General features: G+C 40.2%; 1 long non-coding RNA gene across 2 annotated transcripts; it reads right to left on the bottom strand.

Moving 5' to 3' along the window:
• Window positions 1–5,327: 5,327 nt before the first annotated feature.
• On the bottom strand, window positions 5,328–13,123 carry LOC109369819. 2 transcript variants are annotated; one of them, XR_004161205.1, is made up of 3 exons: window positions 8,507–13,123; window positions 6,374–6,461; window positions 5,328–6,060 (listed from the first exon to the last, which is right to left on the bottom strand). It is a non-coding gene; the product is annotated as an uncharacterized LOC109369819 (long non-coding RNA). The 2 variants fall into 2 exon arrangements; XR_002119338.2 differs by having other exon boundaries at window positions 6,374–13,123.
• Window positions 13,124–13,129: the final 6 nt, after the last annotated feature.

The raw sequence follows: 13,129 nt of genomic DNA, 5'->3' as shown, positions 1-13,129 counted from the left end.
GGGGCCGGGCAGGGGCGCGCCCCGAATCATCCCGCCCCGCCGCTGCCCTACTTCCAGCACCGCGCCGCCGCCTTCTGGGTCTTTCCTCGAGGAGCTCGGCCGGGAGGAGGAGGAGGAGGAGGCGGCACAGGCAGGGATTCCCCGGTGGAGGCGCGGAGATGCATCGCGCGGCGCCGCGCCCCGCCGAACGGTGCCAGAAATAGCTGCGAAAGGAAGGAGCGGAGCCGGGCTGGGCAGATTAAAGGGGCCGATAAGAAACAGCTGGCTGGCAGCTCGGTTCTCGCAGTGTACATTTAAAGGAAGAAATCCAGCTAATCCGCGATAATGCGGTTACGGTGCATCTGCTGAGGGAAACGAACGCGCCCGGCTGTGCCGCAGCGCAGAGCAGCCCGGCTGCGAGCGGCCGCCACGGCACGAAGGTGCGAAGTGCGGGGTTTGCCGTGACGACGGCCGGCCGGCGCTCCGATGAATGGCAGGCGGTGAGAAGCGGAGCGGCGCAGCGCTGCGCGGAGTTGAAATACCGTTGAAATACCGCCCGGCCGAGCCGCCTCGCTCCGGTCTTTCCGTAATCTGGTGCTCGTTTTTAATTAGTAAATTGCATTAAAAACAGTGATCCTGCCAGAGGCTGAGCCTGAACTGTGCGGACGTATAATTCTCGCTTAACTCCTGAGCTTTTCCACTTTCGTCATTCCGCCCGCGGCTCTGTGACCGGCGATGAGGTTAACGATGGGAGCAGCGAACCTGATGGAACCGAACAGCCGCCAGAACACGGGGCACAGCTCACTGTTGGCTCACATCGGGAATATCAGCTTCAATCCCTTTCTTAGGAAGTGTGAAAATAATTGCCAGGTTATTTCCACTGGGTTCCAAATCTCCCTAATGACACATAAGCAAGGGAAAATTATGCCTTGCGGTGTTAAATTTGACACCATTATTATTATTATTATTATTATTATTGGCTAACATTAATTTCAGTTTAAAACCACTAAACAGAACTTCGTGTATTACACAAATATGTTTTAAACCATGGTGAAACTATGACAAATAAGCTGCAGTGACTGAAAGCTGTATGGGAAAGGTGTTCAGTTTTGTCTTTGTGGTGTAGTGCCAACAAAGCAGCTTGGGCTCACTTAGCTTCTGCTGCATTTCACACAGTAGGGATGTTCAACTTCCCCCCTTCTGGTAATTTTAGTTGCTTCACTTCTTAGCATAAGCTTGTGTAATACTTCTGCTTTTTGGCTTTTTCAAGCTTCTTGTTTGCTTCACAAAATTCTAGTAATATTTCATGGAAAAAGAAGGAAAGAAACACCAACTCCTTTCTGGACTGATGACTGTAAGCTACAGAGCTTGTGTAACAAAGCTGAAAAACATCCATTCCCCAAAGTAAGTAAAGCAAAGACATAAAATAATTAAAAAAAAAAAAAGTTCCATGATAAGAAAGCAAAAACCCAATGTCTTAAGCCTTGGACTTGTCAGGTCAAAGCAATGTGAGCTGCAGAGGAGCAGCCCTATAAGCAGAGCCATGTCATGAGCTGCTCAGAAATTTGGGTTGAGTTCAGCTCTTGCAATCATCAGCTGAAACCTACTTGTTTTTTTGCCATCTCTTTTTTTGCAAAGGAAAGAGTAGAAAGAAAGAATATGAATGCATGGCCACTATAAATAATTGCACAGACAATCCTTGTGGAGTAAGGCTGAAAGAAGGCTTTTTAAAGGCTTCTAAAAATTGGGAATTAAATGAGACTTAAATAGTGAAAAGCTCAATGTAGCAGCTAATCCTGCAAGTGCTCGGGTTTTCACCTGCAGTTTCCCCCACACAGCTCAGCTTCTCACAAACACCTCAGCCTTGTCTCTGCTGGGCACAGAAATTTACCAAACGTGCACAGACAGCCTCTCCAATGGCCTGCAGCCACTGCAGGAAGCAGCAGACACCTTCATTTCTAACAGGAAATGATTTCAGCTTTGCCTGCTGTAAATATTTGTGCACCGTGCTTGAACTCTTAGAAGTGAGCAAGTGCTACAGCATGAACAGAAACTGTGCCTTAATATATGCAGTGGTAGGCAGCCATGCACCACCCCCTCTGTGTTACAAACATATACGTTTAAAAGTTCAATCTGTCTGCTGCTTTACAGCGCTAGTTATGACAAGGATGTTAGCCAAGGCTCCTCTTTAAATGGGAATGTTAACAAGCTGGTAACTAAATGATTAGTTCTGCTGTAACTGTAGCCCCTTCAGCTATCATCTTTCCGCTGCAAAATGGTATTTTTATGATGAGACAGTTTTGAAAGTTCCAGGAGTAGACCAGTTGTCATGTAAATGCTGGAGCTACACAGTGTTGCTCTATTATACTGTAAGAAAACCAAAAGGTTTTACATTACATTTGGACATAGGAAATGGCAATCAGTCAGGCACTGTTGGCATCCTTTTGCACATTTAAGGGCACAATCATAGAAAGAAATGTTCTCCTAATAACGTTGTCCTACTCACTTTCTGCAGACCTTCCAGCTGATACAAGAAGCTACGGGCAGCCTCTGCTCTGCTGCATGGCACTGCCTGGCCCTGACACTTCTACAGTGCCAGGCTGCATTTCAAGTCAGCCCCATACCTGAAAGCTTCCAGCTTCTCATCTTGCCATTCAGTCCTCTATTTTATTATCATTTAAACAATTCAGAGAAAGCCTTTTTGCAGAACTGATGCAAATCACAGAGGGCAATGAACTGAGCTCTCTTCTGCTGCATTTATCTGTTGTCCCAACTCCAGATAATCTAGGAGAAAGCAGATGCTGGTGCTGGGGAGCATTGAGCAGAACTATGATGGAACCATTAACAGGGAGAGGAGTGTCTGTGTGCTGGGGCTTATCCAAAGTGGCCACTGTCACATATCTGCTTCAACTTTCTAAAACAGGTTCATTTATAGCAATAAGAATTGTGGAGAGAGAAAATGGATGTAAAGATGAAGTGCATTATGATTACATCAGCTTTTGAGATGAAGCAGTGACTCAGTGTGTGCATTCAAAAGGTCAGCTTCTGCTCTCATTCAGTTATTATCCTCACCTAACCAGGACATGTGGTCATTATCTGTGAAGATGTAAGCTGCACGATGCACAAGAGTTTATCCAGGCTGTTTGATTTGAGGGGATAGTGAATGATTTCCAAAGGACTGCACGTTCTGATGAGCAGAGAGGTGAAAGCTTGGAGGGTTATTCTGCACTTGGGGGATTTGGATTTAAATATACACATATGTATATATTACTTTAAATATCAGGATCCAAAGAAACCTATGATCACAAGAAAATGGAGTTGTAAGAGTTTACTTCAGTTCATGACCTTGTGAATCTGCCTTGTGTGTGCCCTGATGGAGCTCAACACAATTTTATTAGGTAAGCATTAACCACCTCTCCAGACTCTGTGATTGGCTTTAAGGCTTTGGGAAAGTGTGGGAGCTAAAAAAAGCCCCAATTAAGACTGCAGTAGAAAAGCAATAAATAAATAAGTAAATAAATAAATAAATAAAAAATAAGAGACCTATCTTGTTCTTTGGAAGTGAAAAACACCATTCAGTTTATAGTATTTTTTTCTCATAGAAGTAGTTGTGTTCTTTTTAAAAGGATTCACAGAATCACAGAATTGCCAAGGTTGGCAAAGACCTCCAAGATCACTCAGTCCAATCATTTACCTACCACCAATATTTCCCACCAAGCCATGTCCTTCAGTACCACACTTAAACCCTTCTTGAACTCCTCCAGGGGATGGCGAGTCCATCACCTCCCTGAGCCATTCCAGCTCCTGACCAATCTTTTGGAGAATTTTTCCTAATATCCCTGATTGCTTGTTTCCAGCACAGACAAAGTGGCAGCTGGTGAGGTGGGATTCCTGCAGCCTGTAACATGGTTTGTCCTGGACAAAGGGAGTGAACAGACTTCGGGATGTCTGTGAATCCCATCTCCTGGTAGGAGTGCTTGTGGTTCCATCCTGGTGCCATGCTGTGAAGGAAGCACAAGGCCAGTAGTGCTCGCTCATGATTTTCGAAACTAAAATACATTCATCATGTGATTCATTTCCATTTTTTGTATTTTTCCAATTTAAATATCAGTTGGTCAGGCAGTGATCCACTGTAAGAAATAAGATGATTCCTTACACTGCAAGATCCACACTGTAAGATCTCACTGTGTTTTCTTCATCTCCCTCACAGTTTTTCTTTCATTTCCTATCTGGTCATTTCAGATTCATTTTTTTCAGATACACAATTATCTTCCTATTCAATTTTTAATACTCTTCATGCTCTCTGCTTCCTTGGGGTGCTGTCAGCACCTTTCCCCCACCTCCCATCCCTCCTGTTCCAGGCCAGCACTGCCTCGTTTCCTCACACAGAGGCGTGGGTTCCGTCAATTGTCAGAACAGCACTCCTCAGGCTCACTGCCCTCCAGGCCCACCGCCAGCCCTTCGTACTGGGGAATGCAGGGAAGGGGAGGGTCAGCCACAGTGGTGTTCTCTTCATCACTGGGGCAACTTCCCTTCTTTTGCAGGGCTGGATGGGAAATAACATTTTTTTCCTCTTTGAAACCATTTCATGGAGGTGTGGGAATTTGTTTTGCTAATCACTTTTACACACGGTGAAGAAAAGTGCGTGACCCCTCAGACAGCAGTGTTGACCTGTCATAAATAAACATGTCAGAGATCAGATGAGTCTGTTCCACATCAGCTTAAAACTGAAAACCCACATGGAAGGGTTGTGATACTCTCTGCTCTATTTTTCAGTTCAGAGCTCTTTCAGAACACGAGGTAACTGGATAGGAAGGACACCTGCCTGTTATTTTGTTCTTAGAAGAAAACTCAAATAGCAGGAATATTTATTTGCATCAGCAAAGACTACTTCCTCTACATTTTTCTCCTTGCAATGCTCTGGGCTGCCTTAGATTTATCATTTCTCTATGACCAGGTGCATGGCTGGGACAGAACCAATCCACTCACCTGCTTTCAGTTGCAAAAGCAAGTCAAGCACTTTAAGGCAAACGAAACTTCCAAGTGCTGCTTAGACACGTTAGACAAGTAGACACCTGCTTAGACACTTAGACAAGTGCTCCTGTTCTGCTTAGACATGTTGCCACCTATTGACAGAAGTGCAAATCAAGAAGCCAAGACCACAAAACATCAGTTGAAACCAGAAAACAAATTAAGTGCAGATGCCACCACCACTGATACCACTTCAGGAAGGGATGTCGATCCATTCTAGCAAGTCTAACTGCTGCTCTACAACACATGGCATTAAAACAGTAATATGTAACAAAAAGGTACACTCTGTTCAAACATAGCAAGGTGAAAAGAGCCTGTCAATAAAAGCCAACTGTATGTGGAACCGAGGAGCTGTGAACAATACAGAAGCCATGAAGCATTAAAACCCCAGGCACTTGATGTGCTTGATCCACATGACTTTGAATCCTTGACTTCAAAATCTTCACAAATACTTCCACCTGTGAAAGATGCCACTCCCAAGGACTCTTCAGACCCCTCTTAGAAGAATAAAAAAGGCATTATCTCTCAGAAGGTACTTCAGTTGAGATTGCTTCCCATAGCCATGATGCTAAATGAACAGAGAAGAAGGATAGAAAGGGAGCTGACATCATGAATGATAAATGAGGGGAAACGCAGCAATTCATGAACTACCACAACTCTTCTCAAGTCATACGGAGGTCACACTCCTGCAAGAAGATCCTGAGCAGTTATCCTGGGACTGTGCTCTTACATCAGACAGAAGTATAGCGGCCATTTCTAATCTTGCTGCTTCAAAAAGAAGCACTCATCCATCATGCCTGCACGCAGATTCCACGCACAAAAAGAACAAAGTACACAAAACATGATATCCAAGGCTCTTTAGCTTACAATGTCAGGAATAGGTATGTTGAGGTCAAGGAAGGAAACACACCAGAAATACTGGTGGTTCCACTGCCTCCTGGGCCATTACCTTCCTTAAAGCTCCACCACACTGCAAGAGCTGCACTAAAACCTAGATTGAATGGACATTTCCATATTGCAATATGACATCTGTTTTTTCTCCTTGTTAACCTGTAGAGGAAAAAAAAAATTTCTTGCAAGACACTGGGATATTTGTAGTTTTTAAAATACTATTAATAGCACTATAAGCTGGTGAATGCCAGTTACTTCCACATAGGTTCAGTTTCTTTTTGATCATAAGATAGATCTATTAGAACCTTAAACAGCTTATTCTGGGGATGAAGTGCAGCCTCTTCATTCAGATTCACTTTGAATGACTGCTGTAGCTTACTGTGGGGATGAGGCATTTGATACTGCTGATCACTGAATCAATGCCTAACTTAAAGAACATTCTACTCTGTGGGGCATTTAATAATACTCTTACCTTAAAGGTGCTAAATCCTAGTGAACTTCACAGACATCATTTGCATACGTTCCTCACTAATTTGGCTCCTAGAAGAAAGGGAAATGACCTGAAAAGCAGACAATGGTGAGACCTGACAGTCACTTACAATTCTTCCTTGTTTTAAGTATTTTACTAAAGTAAAAATAATAACTATTTATTATAAAAGTTTATTATAAAAGTAAAAACAATTTCTGTTTAATAGATACACGTTCTGTGTATCCTATGTATTCTTTTTTTTTCCAACATTCTAAATAGAGAAACTTTCAGATCAAGTTCTGTTTCACTTTTCTGTTAAACAAAAAGCAAGTTAAATTAGCAATCTTTTTATAGACACATTAGTCACTGCAATTCAGTAATATCAGCTTCTTCACCTGCAGGACAAGGAGCATGTTCCCCAGCACTCAGGGCAGAGAGTCACTGCAACTTACACTTCCTCTTTTAATGCTCTGATGAAAATTTGGAATTGGGAAATAAGATACCAGTGCAAGACTCCCAACAGCACATGATTTTAACTTTAAAACAGAGCATTAGATTGAGGAATTCCACATCACTGTAGATTCATATATTTATTGATAAAGCATGTGCATAAATGTAAGTTTTTTAGCAGTTTTCTGCCATCAACTTGTGTCCAGGTATCGGAACATCACAGCTAAAGAATAATCACCTTCTGGAGGCATAATTTCAGAAAAATAATGCACCAATCGGGCTTTGTTTCTGTGTGATGCTTTTATAATATTAAAAAAACAGAGCACTTTTAGAATGGAGTAATTGAAAATTTCCATTCATACTTTCACATAGAAGGAACAGATCATTATAGCTGATTCTAAGATCTGTCTGCATCTTTCATCTCTTTCAATACTCCTTGTATCTGAAGATCTCAGCCAATGACTATTTGCAGTCAAGCTCTACCTCAGCTGTTTAATTTCCAGGAAACATGTAAGGAATTTTTTAGCAGTAACTCTTGTTCTCCCTGCTGTTCAGTCATAGTGCTACAGTTACTCATTCTGACAGAACAGAGACATCCTCCAACAAACCATTCTCTTCCTCTCTTTGTCCCCATCCCTCTCACTTCTCTACAGGAGGTATCCTTTCTTGTGCTGTGCTCCATTTACACTTGTCAAGTCCTCTCTTTTTCACTATGTAGAAAATTCAAACATGTATGCATCTGTGAAATGAATAACATTAATAGCATAGCCTGGAAGGAAAAATAAGTCTCCCATTCAGAGAACAGAAAACATTACTATTTCAGTGAGAAAAAATGAAAAATAAATGGGGTTAACAGTTAGTAAAAAACACGTTCATTATAGTGATTACAAGTTGCAGCTCTGCAGATGGCTAATAAATTCTTCAAGACAATAGAAAAAAGGTTAAACATTGAAATTAAAATATATATTTCCCTGTTTTCCAGTTCTCTGCCAAATAAGACTATTTTGCTGAAATTTCTAAAACAGTCAAGTATCTCACCTATCAGATTAGGAGTTCTTCCTATAATCTGATTCATAAGCACGTGTGAAAATAGATCTAAATCACAGCTAGAAAATACAGAGGACATAGAAAAATCTTTAAGCTCTTTCTCTTGTAAAGAAAGTGAAAATCTATGTTGAGATTATGATTGCACTTGCTTAGGGGACAGGTGATTTTTTTATTGTTGGAAGAGCCCACAAATAACTAACATAGCTCTACTGTTGTTTCATAGGTAAAAGGTTTGCACAGAGATGCTATCAGGTATGAACCAAGCACTTCCAAAATACTGGTGAGCAAAATTGCTACTGATATGCCTTCTGTAAGCGTGGTTGACTGGAGACTTGGCCCAGTCAACCAAGTTTACAAGAAATCAATTAAAAACTGGTTACAATTTAGTTTCCAGCAAGTCTGCAGCAAGAAACACTGTTTCCAGGAAAGGGACATTTCTAGTTTACTAAAGCAAACCTTCTTTGTGCTTCCTTCAGGAAAGACTTGAAAGAAAGGGATACTGAACAATATACATGTAAGAATTTGCCAAGAAAGGAGGGAGGAAGGTAATAGAAGGCACCCAGAAAGGCTGCCAAGTAAAGGCCTAGAACATAAAGATAAATTCACAGCACGTGATAAAGCCTAATTAAGTTATGTGACCTTGAAGATATTGTGTTTTTCTGCCACGGGAAACAGCAGCTTCTTGTTTACAATCAGATTCTCTCAGGAATAAAGCCATTCCTGTCCAGGAAAAGGAAACAAACTTAAGTGCTAGATCAGCTGGAAGGGTTTCCTGTATTCAAGGCACTAAAAACAACAAAACAACAACAATAACAACAATAACAAAAAAACAACTGCTGATAAGTGTAAAAATACAATGAGACAACATGAGACAACACCTGGAAGTTAAATCAACATTTTATTTTTATGTCCAAACCTCTCAAGGACCAATTCCACAGGACATATCAAATCCAAATCCTGGAGCCAGAAAGAAAACCTGCCTCTCCCTTCAATTGTTTTGATGGAATGCAGTCAGCTTGCACAGATACAATTTCTTGAGGCAAAGGAAATTCAGAATCTATATGCAAGCTGATCAGGAGTGCTTTTACCACCAACGGAAGGAATAACAGTCAATTCTCATCAACACCAAACAAGAAAGCATTTTAAAAATGGGTGGAGCTTCCCTGATTTCTAAACAGCCATAATCTTCCTCTCAAGCTTAAGAGTCTGTCCTGCCTTCTAGACCATCTTGACATCTTTGAAAGCTTCACAAGAATGGTCTGTTTGAAGTGTCTGACTGCTGTCTGGAGGGCAGATCTGCTCCATCTGAATAATAAGCCTGAAATAACACCACTAAACTCATCAGCATCTCATTCCTGCAACAGGAATAGCCTGTAACTTCAGCAAGGACAGTCAGTACTTTATGCATCTGATTCTTTCAAAGATAATTTTAAATGCTCTACAGAGAAATGCATACAGCCTCCAGGAAATACCTTCCATCCTTTGCTATCACTACAACTGAAAGCTGCGTTGTGCAAATAGTGACCTCAGCATGTAATAGCACTGAAAGCAGCAGCATGGAACACCACAGAGTGTTTCAGTTGTGACTGCAGCCACTGTAATAGTACAGCTGAGCTTTCCATCACAGAGTATGTGCTCATTCGTCTTCTCTGAACTAATACGCAAGTTGACAAGATATACAAGAGCAGAAATGAGCATTTTGTATTTTCCAAATAACAGAAAAGGTTTGGATCATTATTGCTAAGCACAGGGCTTATGCAAGAGGGGAAGGGGACAACAATCATCCATGGTCCTACTCAATCTAGTCTAGCTTTTTAAATTTTAATGATATTAAAAGTTACTCTATGAATTAAAATATATTGCAAAATAATATAAGCTAATAAAAAGGACTGTAATTTTAAAGTAGGATACTCTGAAAGCTAATCATCATAATGCAGTTAATTTCTGCTTAGGACTCTTGAAAATTACAGGTTTAGGTAAGAGTGCTGAACAACAAGTAATCCTTCTGAACCAAGAGCCTCTTGTGGAAAAAAAGACTTATCTGGGAGCAGAAACTACTGCAGACGTGCTCTTCATGTGTACAAGATGATTGAAGGCAGATTGAATTTCGCACACATTAAGAAGTCTGAGAAGGAGCACCACTACTCCTACAGCCCAAATGCTGCTGGTCAAAGGAATCCAGCCCGAGCTATATACACCCATTTTGGCACAAAAACTCTAAGCAAAGGCTCACTTAAAGGAAAGAACCTCCCTTATGGTCGTTTCAGATTCATAAAAATACAGCATCTTCTTATTCTGATTACATTTGTGTTGTATGTTTTAAGTTCCCAGGATTTATTGAGAAGTAGAAAAACATAGGAAAACTTAAGTTTTTCCTGCCTCTGGAGATGAAGGACTGACATTGTAAGATTGCTGTAAGTTACAAAAACTCTACCTATTCAAAAGATAGCTGGCTTTCCAAAGATAAGATGTTGCAGAGTAATGGGTGGTGCTTACTAACAGGCACTGTATGCCCTACTTGTGCCTCTACAGAAGATCACAGCAGAAAACAAAAGGCAAAAATTGATTGAAATTCACTTTATTCCAAAATATGTATAATTTACAGGACTAAATAAGTGTTTCATTTGTGAACACAAGGTTTCAATACTTGTGTGAATAACTTACTAGTAGCTCTCTGTAACAATTCAGTTTCCAACATAAGGAAATATGAATCAGTATTTTGGCACAGGTTGTTTTTTTTTGTTTGTTTGTTTTTTGTTTATTTGTTTTGCTGCATGCATTAATATACTTAAACGTTTCACAATTGTTAGGACAACATTCCTTCTTTGGGATTGTCACTCATAAAACAGGTATCAGAAACAAATACTTGCTTTTCTCTGCTTATTGCAAGTTTATTGGCTTAAATAGCAAGAATCAAAGATGAACAACCTTTGAGAACTAGATTTGTCTGCTAGATCCCACCAGTTGATGAGAATATTTTCAGGACATTTCTCAGCTTTATTAACTCACACATGCTTTGGGAAAGGCTCACCCATTAAATACATTACTCATCATTCTAAATAGTTTCAAGTTTAAACTAGATCATTATCAGGTTTTGAATTCTGTAAGTTGAAAAAATATGGCTACTTTCATATCTAGTTTTATTCTTACCACAGATGCACTTGCAAATATCTGTAAAATAGAGTATTGTCAATCTAGCTCTGCATGCGAGTGCCTGAAGCATGCATGTAAAGCGTTCCTCATTGAGAAATGGCTACGGCATGGCTTACTTCATCACAAGCCATCCATCATATTCCACTGCTAGTTATGTTGAAGATACTCCTGAAAAACCAGCACATGAGAAAGAATCAGAAGCGAAGGACTTCTGTTATTTAACCAGAGATCTGCAGCTCAGTCAGGGATTTCCACTGTTTCAGGCCGTCTGATGACATTTTCAGTCAAGTGGAAGAGTCACACACATGAAGACAAACATCAACCTGACTGCATGGCAACGCAGAACTGAACAACGTAGTTCCTTGATGCTGTTCACTGTATAGCAATGGCACTTTAAGCAAGAAACTGCAGTCCTGCTCTAACCACTAAATCCTTTTAGCACCCATTTTGATTCACACGAACCACAGAAAGAAACAACAAATCAAATCAAGACCCACCGCAACAAAAAGAACAGAAGATGCACGTTTGCCCCATGCATTGAAGCAGCTTGCTGTTCAACAACCCTATCCTCATAGTGTTCAAGTGGAATTGTTACGGAAGTCTGTTTACAGTAGATCTATTATGAACACAAGCATAGCAGCACCTTCACTCAAACAGGAATGAAAAAGCTCACAACATTAAAAACATTTTGGTGTGAATGTATTTGGAACTGTAAATTGTACACTGAGATGATGGTAAAAAAAAAAAAAAGAAAGAAAAAGAAAAAGAAAGAAAAAAGTCAAAAGTATCCAAAAGGAAGCTGTACAACCTGATAATAAAGGCAAGTAAGTTTGGTTCACCTCTGAGTTGTCATTTCAGTAACATTGTGCAAGTTTAGCACCTTACGTTGATTCAGTATGGTTCTATTGATCTTACTTATCCCACATAGGGTTATTAAAAAAAAAGTCAAAATCAAACAACCAAAAAGCCCTGAAGACCCTAAAATCCCAATCCTGCCAATGCTTACATCTCTTATCCAGCCACACAGAAAGATCAATTTGCATCTGTCTCAGCATGTGAGGGTGTGTTACCAGGATAAAGACTTAAAACAGTGGAAGGCAGTCACCTTTCTTTGTTCTGTTGCCTCTACACTCTCAAGGTATATGGCTAACAAGGACATTTAACCTTTTGTTTTCAATAGAGAAAAGGTGTGAGAGTGAGTCTTGGAATAAAATATGGAAAGGAGTGTTAGTTACACATATTAAGTTATAGATCCTGAATTGTTTAAAACTGGAGTTTTTTACAGCTTTTAAAGTTAAATAGCTGCACACATCTTTTTCCTTAAGATTTCATATCCTTTGGAAATGAGAAGTTTCTACACACAAACAGCTTTGCATAGCTAGATTCTGGAGCATTAATACGTTGACTTTAAACTAGCAAGATCTCTTAGGCTGCCTTTAAGAGCCAGAGGAGGACTCCCTCCTTTCCCAAAGCAGAAACAAGCATTTACAGCCACGGTAGTGGAAACAGACACAAGCTTAACTCCAAAAAATAGAAGAAACTCTATCTACTCTCATACAAACAAATATGTAAGGCAACAAGACATGATGTAAGACAGAACTCTTTTTTCTCTTTTTCTGAGGGCTGTTTTGTGCTTTTCATAGAACGTGTGTCCTACATTTTCTTGGGACATAGTTAACTTTTCTAACAATCAGTGCTCTCCCAGAAGACAAAAGTTTCAAGCACATCTGTTCAGTTTTGCCCACTCATGCACACTAACAGCCAATGGGGGATTACATCCATCAGTTGACCAGACACTGGTGTAAAATTTATCTTTTTTTCTTTCCAGAGAAGCTGCATTGAAGAATTCAAGCATGGAACTTAATGTATACACAACTGTATTATTCTTAAACAGCACAAAACTAAATTCTGCAAAGATATCTGTGACTTATGATTATCTTCAGCTATCTAAGAAAACTAAGACACTGATATTTTGAAATTATTTAAAACAAATTGGATAGTATACCTAACAAATTCACCTTTCCTGACCAGTTCTTAGCAGAATGCTGTAGTCTCAGCAAGGTTGAAATTACAGTAAACTAAACGCAGGATGAAGGTGTTTTTTTTTTT

This window comes from Meleagris gallopavo, chromosome 13 (genome assembly GCF_000146605.3).
Source record: "Meleagris gallopavo isolate NT-WF06-2002-E0010 breed Aviagen turkey brand Nicholas breeding stock chromosome 13, Turkey_5.1, whole genome shotgun sequence".
NCBI classification, from domain to species: domain Eukaryota; kingdom Metazoa; phylum Chordata; class Aves; order Galliformes; family Phasianidae; genus Meleagris; species Meleagris gallopavo.
The sequence above is the reverse complement of the archived record's forward strand: the minus strand, read 5'-3'. Positions and strand labels throughout refer to the sequence as shown.